Source organism: Vigna angularis, chromosome 7, assembly GCF_016808095.1.
Source record: "Vigna angularis cultivar LongXiaoDou No.4 chromosome 7, ASM1680809v1, whole genome shotgun sequence".
In the NCBI taxonomy this organism is placed as follows: Eukaryota; Viridiplantae; Streptophyta; class Magnoliopsida; order Fabales; family Fabaceae; genus Vigna; species Vigna angularis.
In genome coordinates, this window is record NC_068976.1 from 11,031,115 (window position 1) to 11,048,256 (window position 17,142).

Here is a 17,142-nt window from a genome sequence, read left to right on the forward strand (position 1 = left end):
TGAAATTTTCATTTCAACGACACCAACCTACTTGACAAAACAAACAAATCATCAAGACTTTTTCGAATTTACTGAACAATCTATTCCTTTTGCGAAGCATTCATTCTTCCAACACACCTTTAAAAATATATATATACAACAAAAAATTATTCTGCCATTGTGCTCATGGTCAAACTACAAGAACTAAAACAAATTACTATTTATAATTTATTAATGTTTCAAGGTTGCTAAGTAAAAGGTTGTTGGAAGACCATATCATTGAAAACCCAATTGAAAGCAAGAACCGTTGAAAATGTCAGCAAGAATTAGTGAGAATTAAAGAAAAATAGATATGTATGTGATGTATTTTCTATTTCTTCCATTGTTGTAACTTGGAAAAGTTGAAAATATATACCCTAATATTGCCCTTTCATGTATCTCTAGTAAGGGTAATCACGTCAATGACACGCTAATAAGACAACTTATGTTAAAAATAATGAACAAGCTGCAACACAACAATCATTTGATTAATTAGAAAAGAAATCGAAGTATATTCGGAAAGAATTTTGTTTATTTTAACGGAGAGAAAAAAATTAACTTACTACTTCGTAGAATTTGTTTTCTAATAACTTCTCAATAATTTGATTTTCAATCTTTACATAGGTTGATTTTAATTTGAAAAAAAAAACTTATATCTTTTTCTGATACTGCTTATGAATAAACTTTTTTTTGACATATACATAAATTAATGCAAACTTTATTCTTTTATATATTTTTCCTTTTTTTTCAAATATTTATGATGAATGAGTTCATGTCCTTGTATTATTCACCACTAGAAAATAAATAAATTTTTAAATGGATAAAATTGTCAACAATCATCAAAATTTATTGGTAAATAAAAATTATTATTAATATTTAAAAATTGACTAGTAAAATGTCTAACAATAAAATTTTTGAACGAATACGAAAGTAATTTGATGGTAAATATTTATTGATAATTATTAATGGATTTTAGTTGTTCATAACTATTTGTTAGTAAATATCGTGATTTAATTTTTCTCTTCTTTCTCCTCCCCTTCTTCTTCTTTTTTATATTTTTTTTTTCTTCCTCCTCCTCCTTCTCCTCTTATTATTTCTTTATTATTATTATTGATATTGTCTTTGCTTCCATCATTGTTATTGTTGCCTATACAATTGTCGTTGTTGTTGTCACCTTCTTTTTTTTCTCCTCCTTCTCTCATTTATCTTTATTTATCTCTTTATCTTCCACCTATCTTAATTAATTCATAACATATTTGTTACACTTGACAGAAAAATTAACATACATTCTATCGATAAATTTATTGACAGAATTATCAACAAATTTTAAAAGATAAAATTGTTATTGAATTTACAAACAAATTTCTAAAAAAATTATCAAAGATTTATCAACAGATTTACAAAATTTCATTTACCAACTATTTTTTTTAAATCATTACCAATAGATTCATCAATAAATTAAAAAAATTAATGACAAATTTCAACAAATTTTAAAAGAATTTGTTATCAATAAATTTATTGATAAATTTTTAAAAAATTTAATAATCAATTGATTTACTAACGAATTTTATAACATCTAAAACGAAAGTTTTATTATTCATTTTATTGATAGAATTTATCAACCTAAATATTTATCGATAATAAATATAAAAAATTACTAATGAATTTTATTAAATAAATGTTATTAATGAACCCATTAATGAAAAAATATTCATTAGTTAAAATTTTAAAATTCGTTCTTTATTAGTATATATTTTTAATAAAATTCTATAAACAATTTAATATTTTATTACAGTGATTTCAGAAGTTATAAAAAATATAGCATTACTACAGTGTTATTATATAGTCATCCATCGTCTTTTGTATTAGGTAAAATAATTATAATTATTATTAATATAGCAACGTGGAGTTTGGGTCATGAGGAAAATGATGGAAATGACGTTAATGTTGGGATAAGAACGGGTAATGTTGGTTCCCTTCTAAGGCAGCAAGAGTCAAACGCGTTAAGAGAAAAGTAAGACAAAATAAATTGTGGCAAGTGGCACATCACTTATCTCAAATAAGGTGTGAATGAATGAAAATTGAAGAAATGTATGGCCTCCAAATTGGACCATATAATACAGACTACGATACGTGCAATTTTCCAAAATATATTACTCCATAGATAGGGTTCTTCTAACTATGCAGCATAAATCATGGTGAATCTTATGCATATTACATAAACAATAAGTAAGAAATGAATTTCAAATTTAATTCAATCTTACGAAATTATCTTGTAAGGTGAGATTTATATCAATTCGACAGTGGTAGTTATGATACCAGGTTATGAAATAGATTTTAAGTTTGACTTAATCCCAATAAATCAATTTGTAAAATGAGATTTACAATCATAAATTAGTGTTATCTCTAGTCGATGTGAGACTTTCAATAATAATTATTAGTTTTAATTCATATATGTTTCGGGTGTAAACATGTTATGCCAATTCTTAGATTGTTTGTTCTATTTCGCTCATCTCTCTTGTCCTTTAGGTCTCTAAATATTCTCTTTTGTCCATAACCGTTCAAATGTTAACGTACTTCGATGCTAAAGTAAATAAATGACCTATTGATAGTATTAATGCAATGGTGCATTTGTTCTCAAAGTCAAACTGTCAGACCTCGTAAATTTCAATCCAAAAACCCCTCTTGTCAGTCATTTAAAACGCACCCAAATCCTTTGTGCGGACGCCAGGTGTCAATCACCGAAATTTCTGAAATCAGATAGTGGAAGGCAGGTGTCGGCAGGAGAGCGGACGCTCGTTTGGACGTGGGAAGAAAATGATTGTTTCTGAAACTTCCGTCCCACTCTCCTCTGCATGCACCCTCCTTCCCAAACTTTGAACTTTCATTTTCTCCCCCTTCTCACTAGAAACCCTACCTTCTCTCTAAGAAAACTCACCCTTCTTCTTCTCCGATCATCATTCAGGCACCGTAGAAGCATCACCGGCGTCCTGAGCTTTATTTTAAATCGAACAAATTCTGAATTCTGAAACTGGTAAGTTTCTCATCTCTAGCTGTTCGTTCGTATGAAAATACAAGCCAAGCTCTGGTTGCATGTTGTCTTCTTGTCTAAACAAATTTTGGGTTTCTGTTTATGTTTTAGTTTGAGGAGTTTGGTTGAGCATTGAGGGTAGAAGGAATCGTAGTTTTTGCAAACTGAGTTTAAGTCGGAAGGACGTACGTTCACACTAGAGGTAAGGGAAGCTTATTTAATTTAATTTGATTTGTTTGCTGTTGAACTGTCTTAATGTTCGTTTAGTTTATTGAATGCGTTTGATGCATGATGGTTGAAATGATTGTATGGAATGAATGTTCGTTTATTGGATGAGATGAAATGAAATATGAATGGATTAGGTTATAATGTATGAAATATATGAAACTTATATGATATGTGCTGTATGAGATATGAAAATTGATTATGATAGGAATTTTATAAAGTTCTGAAGTTATAAGTTAAGAAAAATGAGTTTGAATGTAAAAGATTCTGTATATGAGATATCACTATGATAAAGTACGTTCGTCACTGAATGGTCATTGACCGTTCGGTTTTCCTAGTAGACCTAATTGAAACAGAATTCTTTCATTTGGAGAGAATCCTAGTGTAGGACGAGCGCCTTCGTGTGGTAATACTATGCTTGAACGTTCGGCCAAGCATAGTAGGGCCTGAATCTAATGTGATAAACCTAATATATGTATATGTACTTGTATATTCTCGTTGTTCGTAAACACCACTTCAATAGTAACTTAATATAATTATCAACCCTTTTATTTTAAGTTTTTTAGTGCTCGGTCTTACACCTAGCGCTCGTAAGGAGTAGTGCTCGGTCTTATACCAAGCGCTCGTACCCCTTTCTTGTATAATCAATCTTGATGAAATAGCGTTCGTCCAAATTTTCAGTAACATATTCTTACCATGCTCGGTTACTGACTGGCATTCAGTTTCTGTATATGAATGATTTTAAATATGGTCATTTAACGTTCTGACGTGTCTACCTTCATTGGATCCGGCCTTGAGCCCCTGTACTTAAATTATTGCTTGAGTATGGGTTTGAATTCACGAGAGTCAGTTCATTTAACTGATTCACTATGTAAATAGCGTTCGTCATATATGGTATATTATTGTACTCGAGATATTCTCAAATCTAAAAGTAAATCTCTTGGTCTTATTTCATTCTGGAACGAGAGATTTTATCGGTCTCGTTTCCATCGTTCGTTCTCGTTATGAAGAGGGCGGAACGTTCGTTATTTTATATGTTTAGAAAGGATGATGAAAATGACACATAAGTGAAAGGTTATAAAGGATGAAGAATATATGAGATGAATGTAAGATTATGGATTTGAACGAGCGTTCCGGGGAGGAACGACTCTTGGATGAATATTGGAATTGGTAAAGTATGAATTTGGAAATGCTTAGCTGGCGGTTCATCCTGATGTTCCGTGAGTACTCGTCCTCACGTAGAGGAGGGTAGATCATGTGTGGGAACGGCAGGAGGTCCTAGTCCTTAGGGGTACTTTGGACGAAACGGACTAACCTCGGGTGGCAGCTGATGAGAATTCCAATTACTACATCACCCGGGTGCACGAACGTCGTAGCTACACAGAATTCATACAGTCCGGACGGTCAGTCTAGTAGTAGGCACTGTTTGTATAAGTATGTTGAAATGTACTTGATGTGTTTGAATTGATAAACGTATGTTATTTTCTTGAATTAAATTACATAAGCTTACCCTGCGTTTTCCTTGTGTTGTCTTGTTGTACGTCCGTCTTGTTTTGCAATGATCATCCGTGTGGATGTGAGCAGATGGAAGCGCGCTACTTGAAGAGGCGCTGGAAGAATAAGTTTTGGAAGACGCGAACCTCATAGAAGTGGAAGTAAAGGCCGAACAGTAGGACGTTCGGTTGTAGTTAGTAGTTTAGCATGAAGTGATCGTTCGGTCACTTCCTTTCCCTTTTGTTATTTGACCGATCGGTAATTTGACTTTTGTAAGCCGTTCGGTCATGTTTCCCTTGAATCTTGTACAATTTACTTTTGGCAAAGCTATGTAAGGCCGTTCGGCCAAAACCGTGCCCTTGTTTAGTATAAGACTGAATTGATATATTATTAAATGTAATTAATTCTATTATATGGTTTTTACTGTATTTTTGGGATGTTACACAAACCTTAGAATTGTATTTATAGTAGTTAGGGTTAAATATGTTTTTGGTCCCTTAACTTTCAGCGAAAATTGGAATTAGTCCCTCTTCAAAACTTTGGACTAATTTAGTCCCCAAACTTTAGAAATGTGTGAATTTAGTCCTTTTAACCAAATTTTGTTAACTTTATTTGATGTTTCAAACGCATTTATCAGTAAACATTGAAGCAAAAATGTGTCAAACGGGATAAACAACTCATATGCTATCATGAAACGCACTTAAAACATCAAATAAACCTAACAAAATTTAGTTAAAAGGACTAAATTCACACATTTTTAAAGTTTGGGGACTAAATTAGGCCAAAGTTTTAAAGAGGGACTAATTCCAATTTTCGCTGAAAGTTAAGGGACCAAAAACATATTTAACCCTAGTAGTTATTATGGGTTTTTACCTTTTTACTAGCTTAATCATGACCCACATACATTGATCAACATTAGCACATTGATTTATGATTATCATTTGTGTTAATCTGACCTTCATTTTTTAATAGGTCGGTTTTACCATTTGGTCTGGCTGTCGGTCAAAGGATAGTCAACCAAGGATAATCGATCATCGAGGTGATCGGTCCAAGAGTAGTAAGCCAAATGTGATTGACCAAGAGTAGTCAACCAAATGTGATTGACCAAGAGTAGTCAACCAAATGTGATTAGTCAAGAGTAGTCAGAGATGGGTGGTTAGTCATGGATGGTCAATCAATAATATGATCGGTCTTGAAGTTAGACAATTTGATTGATAGTTGAGTTTTTTGGATTGAAAGAACAAACCTACAATATAATATTTAATCTTTTAATTTACAAATAGCATGTATATAAGTTATATTTTTTTGTTATAAGATTTAATCTATATTGTATATGAATTTTGTTTATATAATATTGTAATTATAACTTATATAATGACTTTTTTGAATTCATATAAAATTATCATCAGTTTTAATTATTCCATTGAAGTAGTACTTATTTGAACATGTGTGAGGTATATGTAATAACAATAAGGTATTGAAGTGCATATTAGGCTTTATTAGGGTAGAGTTGTGACCAAAGTTATGGGAAAATTCTAAATATTTTAAATGTCTTATAATATTTTTAGGAAACCTGTTTTATTATTTGAAAGATATTTTGATAATGTATTTTTAGATTTTTAAATAACCTTTTCTTTGTTCATTGATTTTGCATTGGTGGAGTAGGTGGTGGATGATATAAATTTGGTGAGAATTGATCTGTAATTCATAAGTTACGCCAAGTTCAAAAAGAATTTATCTGCAATTCATCTACCATAGATCCTTTTTTCTGAGGTAACTTAAAAGAATGGGTTAACTTAAGTAAGTGGTTGTTTTGTGTTCTTTTACTTTAAACTTTAATGGTGGTTGAGTAAATGTAACGGTGAAAAAGTCCCATCGTGCTTCTTCAATAATCCAATCCAAATGACTTGGACCACTACCATCTTAAAGTCAAATTAAAAAAAGTAAAAAAAAAATGTTTTTTTATTCTTATCGCCTTTTTCTTCTTCATAAACACTTTAAAATAAATAGGAAAATAAAACTAAACCAAACTTTTCCATATAAAAGAAATTTCGAGTTCAAACGCATCTCTAATCAACTATCACAATTGATCTTTCAATCAAAACAATTATGAAATAATTACAAAGTTTATAAGAAGACGTTATTAAAAAATGTAATTAAATCGTTGTAATAATTTGTATTCACTTCGGGAAGCTTCTCATGTGAGACAAGCTTCATATGAAGCTACCTCTAAACTTTTTGAAGTCAACAATGTCTTTAAGGTTTTGAAATAACATGTGTTAGTAATGGTTTTAGTTTTTATAACCGATAGAACGATCCTTTATATTAAAAAATACTTAGATACAAGCTTTCATTTAAGATGAAAATGTTATTAAGATTTTCAATGGTGAAGATCAAATATCAATAATATCATGGTGAAAATCAAATATTAAGATGTAAAGTTCTAATGAAAGTTATATAGTAATTATTAGAAAGTGATATGTAGTTAGATTTCGTTCTTTATAAATATGAGGTTTATTGAAATAAAAATCACTTACATAAATACTAAATCAGAGTGATATCCATAATTGTAAGATGTTCTGATCACAAGTTTATTGAAATAACACAGTAAAAATTAATCATTGTATGTGAAGTGTAATGTACATATGCAACATTATCTCGATCACCCAATCCAAAATTATGTCAACATACATTTGTTTGGATAACACGATATCATGTCGATCAAGATATAATAACAATAGTAACTATGACTAAATTAAGATAATGACTAAAACGTATATTAGCATGACATTAGACAAATTAATTAAGATAATTATCCACATGAACCAAACTCATCTAGATAAAAGCCCAATAAACACATATAAACAACACATAATACAAGGTAAATTAATTGTGTTCATTATTAAGCATTGATTACCATATAACACATTGTACTGACCTGACTTAAGCATCATAGTATCTTCTGAAAATTAACCTCTTGTCGTTCTTGAAGAAACTTGAACCTAAGACATCTCGGCTTGAAGGTGTAAAGTTGAAGTACGTTTGAAAATTTCTTCATAGAGGTCTTTGCAGGATATATTCAATTTTGTAAAAACATGAAATATGTATGTTTTCAAACTCAGAACTTCGTCATAACTTAATTCTTAAAAGACACCTCAAAAGATTCAATGGAGAAATATGTATTTAAATTTTTCTTTACATTTACTTATAAATGATATAGAATTATTAAGTATACTGAAATACTAGACAAAATATATTTACACACGATAAAGTTATTTCTCAAAAATTAAGCCTAAAAATAAAGGATTTGTAATTTATTGTTAAAAAAAGTTTAATATCCTCAAAAGTTGGAAGAAATTAATAAACCTACTACCATATCCGGTCAACTTACCAAATCACATGTGTACTATGTGTACAATAACTCAGCAAAGGCTTTACCACACTTAATTAATCGTGTTCTTGAAGCAATTATCGTGCGGGAACAAATATTATATACTTAATTAAAGTTGCATGTCTCCATGTTTCCGAGGCTATAAAGCAGAGAATAATCAATAAAAAAATTGATTCGAATACATAAACATTGGCATGGAGAATAAAAATGTAGATTGAGAAACATGCATGATGATGATTCGTCATAGATATACAACATAGTCAAAACACAACAATCCACAAACTTCCAAAATTTGGCTGAGTTGGCATACAACATATGAAACATAAGAAAAGTATATTGAATCCTTGTTCCTAGTTGTAAGGCTGCAAAAAACAACCTAAAACCATGAATTGAACCAAGAATTATGAATGTATATTGTAAGTTAACACAAGTGGATGACATGCATGCTTCTAGGAAAAGGGAATATCTTTTTCTCCATACGTTAATCATCATCATTAATCCAAATACAATGCATGTTTAGGGGTAAGAGAAAAGCATTATTGATAATTATAGAAAGCCTTGGTCATGGTCAAAAGTAGTTGGATTCATAGCCTTTCTATTCAAACAAAACAAAAGATGGTCACAATCTTTAGCAACCAATATCAAATTGCAAAAAATAAAAAATAATTAACACTTGCAATATTATTACATCACCTTCTTTTGCTAGGATACCACAATTCATCCCACGTTCTTCATACACAACTATACATTTAATTAATATAAACACAGCCAAAATTCATTGGATATATAAAAGCTTGCATATTTTATCAATCTATCGTGAAGATTGTTGTAAGTTGGCATTTTAGTTATTGCCAATCCTATTTACATATTCTCTAGTACATTTTTTTTTCTTATCAAATTTAGAAACGGATATTTTTTTATGATTATGCTAAGAGTCAAATTACACTCTTGTTAATGGAAAGATTCATGTGTTGCAATATATCTTTAGGTTAAACTTTTCATTTTCTTTTACGCGTTAGAGTGTATGACACTTATATATAATTTGTAAGGCCTAATAGGTTTCTTTTTTAATAAATAAACTAAATGAATATTAAATACGAAACCTATAAATGGGTTATTATATATGTTCATTCTTTATTTTCATTGAAAAATTTAGTTAATTTGAACTCTTTTAAGATTATAAAATAATCAAGGTTTTGTAATGTCCAAATACATAACTAATAAGGTAACAATGATGGAAATTATAGCTGATCAAATACATAACTAATAATGTCTAAATACATTACTAATAAGGTAAAAAGATGAAAATTCTTGATCAAATAGATAGTATTTCATCTTTTACTAAGGATTTTATATATTTTTCTTCTTCTTTGTAAATAGGCAATATTACTAATATATAAGTGTCAAAATTTTTATATAGATGTATAAATATTTTTGAAGATGTCAAATAAATAACGTATATTAAAATTTAAAAAACTAATTTAAATTATATATTAATTTATATAAATATAAAACAAAATTAAATAAGAAGGTCCGCCTTTTGTAAGATGAGTAATTGATAATAGTTTATTCAATTAGATAGTGTATACATGTGTTAAGGATATACGTATACACATATAAATATAAAATATGATTTCTGGGTGTATATATTTATGTGTATGTGATATTTTAAGTGAAATAAAAAAAAAAAACTAGGTTTCTTTAAATTTTATAATACAGCAAAATATAAGTCGATTATCAAAAGTCACATATTAAATTCTATTCCATCTTTTTTATTTTTCTTGTAAAAATAAGATTGAGAGTAGGGATTTAAACACAGTAAGAGTAAATTGGGAAGCAAAATTATTTATTAAAATTAAAATCAATAATAACCATAATAGATTAATCTATAAACTCAAATAACCAAACAATTTGAAAATTATAGTTCTCTAAATGGTATTCAAGTTTGAGTAATCTATCGATTTAATCAATCGAATAAACTAATTTATAGAAATTAAATTTCAATATCATTTAATCTAATTCATTCAATTATCAAGTTAAAATTCAATATTTTTTAATTTGAATTATAATTTCACAAATGCAAATTAATATCATAAAGATCAAAACCGAAATTAGGAAAGAGAATAACAAACTCAAATTAATGAATATGTGGTTCGAAACTTAATTAATTAGTGTTGTTTGATGTTGATTTGGCCAATTATGTTTACATATATGATTCAAATAGTAGGTAAATGTGAGATAAGCTAAAAATACAAAATTAAAATATTTATTACAAATGAATCCAATTTATTATTAATAAAAGAATATAAACTAAAATTTTAAAATAAAACAAATGAAAAGTACAATTAATGTATGATAAAACTATAAATATGTGTTATCAGTATGTAGGCTGTAACATCCCAATTATATAGGAATTATATAATATAAGACGTCATCAAGTATAATACGATAAAGCAGTTAGGACAAGTGATTAGGGTAATAGGATTACATTTATCCTTCCAAAAGAGCTAGGAAATTAAAACTTGAATTACAAAAGAGTAGAGTATTTCAAAAGAATAGAAGTAGGTAAATCTATAAGCTCCTAGGCTACTCAACAGCATTGGCACCCTCTAGCTCCTACTCCACAGATGCCTCATCTCCCTCTACTCACATCCAAGTGGATGATCATCGCAAAAGAAAACACAGACAAAGAAGGCACAAACACAAACAAGCAAGGGTAAGCTAGTTATATAAAAATCATACAACCCATATCAATTTAACATTTATATAAGCATGTAACAATCAAGTATTTCAAGCATGCAAGGATCATAACACAATACAAACTAGGACCGAATGCATTATCCTGATACCAATGACCGACCACGTGATTTGACCATCCGGACTAGTATGAAATGTCAAGTTCCAGGGGTTTGTGCACCTGGGTGATGTAGTAATTGGAAAACCATCAGCTACCACCTGAGGTTAGTCCGTTATAACTCACCCAAGAACCTATGGGCTAGGACCTCCTGCTATTTTCACCACATGACTCATCACTCTCTACTTGAGCATGGATGATCATTAGAATGTCAGGATAAACCCCATAAGGACACTCCGCCCATTCATACGATCAATCACAACAACCATAGGGCACCACCATGTAACCTCCCTTGAGGATCATGGAATTACGTCCATCAACCATACTTATAACCAACCGTGACCCATATGAAACCATATACATATAACCTTTCACTTTTACATTGCATACAAACATATACATAATCTCAACAATGTACATTAACTCAATCATCACAAGTTATAAAAGTAATAGCTCCATAAATTTAATCTAAATTTCTCAATACCAAAATCTTTATAATTTATTTCCAATGCCTAAACTCCTATATATGTTATAATAATATTAAGTGACGTAATACCCTTCAAACATTTATAAAACACCAAAAATTAATTTAATATTACGTATATATAATATGTATATATATAGCCACTGCATGCACCAATTTACATATATAATATAATATATAATATGTTACGTATATAATATGTTACATATATTTAATATAGGCTTAATACCCTATTTTGTCCCAAGTTTCGCTCGCAAATGTCAAATTAGTCCATCCTTTAAAAAATGCGTCAATTACGTCCTCACTTAATAAAATTTGCATCAATGAAATCCCTTCCGTTAAATCCGTACAAACGGCGTTAATTATTTTGCATCAAGATAATTAACGCCGTTTGTACGGATTTAACGGAAGGGATTTAATTGATGCAAATTTTATTAAGTGAGGACGTAATTGACGCATTTTTTAAAGGATGGACTAATTTGATATTTTCGAGCGAAACTGGGGACAAAATAGGGTATTAAGCCTTTAATATATATACTATGTTACATATATAATATATATATATATATATATATATATTAATAATATAATATATTATGATACGTATTACCTCCGAATAACTTACCATGCTCCCTTAATTATGAAAGGGCCTGTTAAATTATTCATTACCATAGAATGTTTGCTCCCAACCTCCCCTCACTACCCAATTGGTTACCAGAGAGGGTTCAGATGGCACATATAACTTGTCACAACTGACTGGACCAGGCCAGGACTGCTCTATGATCAGAGATGTGTCAACTCAAGTTTTTAAGTCCCCTCTATCCTACCAACAAGGAAAGACTCTCAACCAGTTTTAATTAATTAATTTAAGTTACCTAAACTAGTTTGTTGTGCTTTAAACCTCAAACGCCCAATTTTTATATTTTACCCCCATCTCACAGTACTCTGAAATAATACTCATGCATCCAAGTACTACCCAAACAATGTTAATTAAAGTCTCACCCAAAGCCTTTCCAAAACATCATCAATCACAGTCAATAACTCATTCAAAAACAATTAGATTCATCAAACAATGCACAGGAAATAAATCACAGGTTCCCCTTTACGCAATCAAGCTCATACCAAGATCAATTACATAAGACAGCAACAAACAGTCCCAACAGTGCATCCATTTATCAATTAACATGCATATATTTTATAAAATAAATTTACACAAAATAATTAGCTCCCCTTACATCAAACAGTTCCAATTATAGCAATCAGTTCATCAAACATTCCACAAGCCATCAATCACAGTTTTATAATTTCAACAACACCCAATATTTCTTAATCGTAACAGAAAATTCCAAACAACATGCCAATCAAATTATCATACATACAAAGCATATAATATTAAATCAAATAAACATAACCAGCTCCCCTTACCTTAAAGTTGAGCAGTCTAGCACACAACACAACTTTCAACAGTATCCTACCCCGGGAAGAACTTAAGCAGTGCCCTACAACCATCACATTGGTGATGAGAACAACCCTTAGAGCTCAAACTTGACAGGAATTGGAAAGAGGACAGTTCTAATTGCACAAAAGCAGTAGAACCATAAGCCCTAGATTTCGAAAATAGCGGAGAAAAGAGGAAGCCACTTACCGGCTGAAGAACGTAAAACCAATCGGATGGTTTTGAAGCTCTCTACGAGACGGTCGCTAGGGTACCACCTAACAGAACATGCAATGGCTAAATCAGTGTGGAGGCTAGAGAGAAGGCAGAAAAGAATTTGGGAAAAGGGGTTTTAGAGAGAGAAAGGAGAATTGGCAAATGAACTTCAGCTTTTTCTTTTTAGGAGAGCCCCCTTACCAAGGTCATGAGCCCAAATTGCTAAAGGTCTGGCTGCCACAATTAAGGCCCAATAACCCTGGGTCCAAATTTTTAGGTCCTTACATAGGCTATGGAATTAATGTAATAATGATAAAGTGCATGTTATTTGATTTCATTACTAATATGGGAGTATTTATATATAGCATGAGGGATGAAACATGAGATTGTATGTTTTTTTTTAAATTTGTTAATGAATTATGCTCTTTGATGAGATATCACTAAAACGGTATCATGCTTACATACACCGTTTATCATTGCTCAAGTGGTGGTATGAATGTTCAAGCCAAAGATGGTAGCTAAATGATACGCTCTTGTGTGAGATGATACAATCCTATCCATGAAAAAGTTAAGTAATTTAAAATTTGAATTCTCAAAATACATAACTGAAAATAAATCAAAGAAGAATGTAAAATAAGACATAGATAGAGACATTACAATCTAGTAGATTGATAAGTCAACGAAGATTCGTCGCAAAAATTGTTCTCTTTGATAAAATCCCAAGTTAAATACTCCAAAATATAATAGAATGATAATTCAAGGAATATTTGCCATAAAGAAATTAATATTTGATAATAATCAAAGTTCTAATCTAAGAACCAAGAGAATCATCTCTTAATGAAAAGTCAATTTTCATATAATGAAGGTGTCTTCAAATGTATTTAGTGGCACCTATATATAAGCACAAATGTTTAAGCAACCTAAAACACCTTAAGGTTGTGTTCACTTTAGAGGATGGATTTGTGGGAGAGGGAGTGAATGAATTTAAAAAGATTTGAGAGTAAATTGATTGTTTTTTTTAAGGAATTTGGAAGTGAGTGAGAATGAATTTGGAAGTAAAATTTGTGAAAATTAGTGTAGAAGTTGACCGATGTGACACATAAAAAAATATGATTTAATTGGTATAAATTGAAAATTACCAAAATACCCTTAGTAGTAAAAATAATATAAAATGATAATTGTTAATATTATATATAATTGTAAAAGTTATTATAAGGAGAGAAAAAATAAAAAAATATTTTTTACCATGAAAATATATTGTATTATTATTATATGTATTATTATTATTATTATTATTATGTTTATTATTATTATTATTGTTTATTATTATTATTAATTTTATTATTAATATTATGTTTATTATGTAGCATCATTTGTCTTCAACCCCTTTCATCTTGAATCTTCGTAGATGGAACCAGCAACACGGTTACAAATACAATTATATAAGAGCAGCAATACGGTTACAAATGCAATTATATAAGGGCAACATGGACATTTCATATAAATATTCTCAAATTTGCGCATATAAGTGAAGATTGAAAATGTGATTTATCCCGCAATTATTCGCTTTCCATCCCTCAATCAATCCTTTAAAATGAACATAAAATAAATTAACAATTTGTCTTCGCCAATCAACATTAACAATAATTTCCTTTGAAACAAACACAACCTAAAAGAAATCCCAAAGACATTGGGTCCAAAATAACTTGAAAATTTAAAAACAGACTCGACTCGTCACCCAACATATTCACTCACTCGACGACAATTACAAATAGTTAAAATTAAAAGAAAAATAAAAATATTTTTAATTGCATAAAACTATTTTATAATTGTGCTCCAAGACAAGATCTACATGTTCTTTAATTCCAAGCTTCAATGATTATATTGGAATAAGAAATAGTCATTTATCATACCCTCCTTTTTTAAGATAATTTGTCCTTAAATTCGTGCCACTCGGAGATTTTTGAGATTGTCTTCTATCATATTATTCTTCTTGAATATAATTTATCCTCAAATTCGTACCACTTGAAATTTTCTTTTCCTTAAGATTGGTAATGGTAAAAGTAGCCCATCCCTTCTTAAACTTATCCTTATCCTTTCATAAGGTGAATGATTTCTTGTAGGAGCTCCTTCTCTTGAGTTTTTTTTTCCTCTAGACCTGATCAATTTGTCATTATCTTTCCCTTCTTGGAGAGAATTCAACCATAATTTCTAGAAGATCTTACACACAAACACAAACATAAATCAAATAGATAAATCTAAAATATTTCAAAATAGAAGTTCTACTAAAATGAGATTTGGATCTTGAAAGAAACAAATATTTTATTATTAAAGGGTTGGAGGTATGCCTCCAGGGTCAAATATCCACATGAAAAAACATCAAATAATTCTAAAGTAATGATGTTATCATCAAAGAAAAATAAAAGAATATAGTCCAAACAAAAAACCAAAATACATGTATGACTTTTACTACCGATAGGTTGCTTAAAGATGGAAAAACAAGCTAATGCATATGCATATATTTCCAAGCTTATGTCTAAACTAAAATAATGACTTTAACTATCCAACGTAATTGACAAACAAGCCAACAGAGTATTAAACACAAGTTCATTAAGTTCCAAGTTTGTGTCTTCCTTTTTTTTATCCTTTCTTCCTTCCATTGTTGATATCATTGTTCTTTAATAAACAAATCTTTGCTAGGAAACAAAACAAAAAGAGGAAAGTTAGTGCTTTCAATGACAAATCAAGATACTATCTTTTTTTTCCTTTTCTTTTTCTCTCTTTCTGTTACTTGTTTTACTCTCTAGTTTTTTCTCTCTTTTCTTTCTCTTCTATCTCTTTCTTTTCTTTCTCTTATCTTTATATTATTTCTCTTATTTCTTTTGCTTCCTTCTCTCGTGCTCTCTTTAGCTTCCATTCTTGTATTTCTCTTTTCAAGACATGTAATTCTTGAGGTCTTCATTGGTCATGGAAGTTGCATTTTAATTAGGATATTGATGAGTTTCATGACCATGGCCTTCACATTTAGTGTATCTTAGAGTACTTGTTTGGGTCTTTGGCAATGATTTGTTTCCATGTTTATGCTTTCTTCTAAGCTCACATATTTTTCCACTTTTTGTGACATGATTTCATTGACATCCTCCATCAAGCCCACACAAACACTCGGTGTATCTCTTCCTGCCAATCTCTTGTTACTTTCAAATCCTCTAACTAAATGATCCTTGTGAGGAGTAAGATAGGTTAAACCATATGTAAAACCACTCCTAGAAGAGTGCTTCTGTTGAAACATGTTGCATTTCCCAGTATTGCTAGATCCTGCAAGAAAGGTTAGTAAAACAAAAAAAATAATAAAATATTCAAAAACATAACACTCTTGTAAGTGTTTCACTAAAAAATTCACTCGTACATCACACTCATAAGTTTTTTTTTTCAAAGTACTCTCTTACCTTTTTCAAGTCAAATTCCTTTTAGCGTTTGACAAAGAACTCTAGTAACTGAAGTAAAGAGTGACAAATCAATGTAAAAAACTTTGCAATATCTAAATCCTGACTCAAGAAGTTAGAGGTAAAAACAAAACTTTAAGAAAATTTAAAAGACAGAAAAACAATAAAGTTAGAAAGAAATAAGACTACAAAAAATAGTTAATTAAACAACACAAAGACTCTAATAAAAATACTAATTTCAAATCAATAGATCAATAAACCACAAACAAAAATTGCAACAAAAAATTGTGTTGAACTCTTCAACTTATTTTTTTTCTTGGATCCTTACTTTTTATTTTTCTTTTCTTTCAATATATATTTGTTTCCTTTTTACTTATATCCACTATGCTTTCTTTTCTTTTCAATTTTGTAGTCTAACACACAAACAAGAAAATTAAACAGATTTCATTTTTTAAATATCAAAACTCATGCAAAATCAAAGTAAATTATTAATTGGAACTGCAAGTAACAAAAAAAAATCAAATAATTTCCACTTACCAACTGTAGAAATA

General features: G+C 29.8%; 1 long non-coding RNA gene across 1 annotated transcript; it reads right to left on the bottom strand.

Moving 5' to 3' along the window:
* Nucleotides 1-10,592: 10,592 nt before the first annotated feature.
* Nucleotides 10,593-13,426, bottom strand: LOC128197933 (uncharacterized). Its single transcript, XR_008250676.1, has 3 exons — nucleotides 13,143-13,426; nucleotides 12,923-12,996; nucleotides 10,593-10,801 (listed from the first exon to the last, which is right to left on the bottom strand). It is a non-coding gene; the product is annotated as an uncharacterized LOC128197933 (long non-coding RNA).
* Between the last annotated feature and the right edge of the window lie 3,716 nt (nucleotides 13,427-17,142).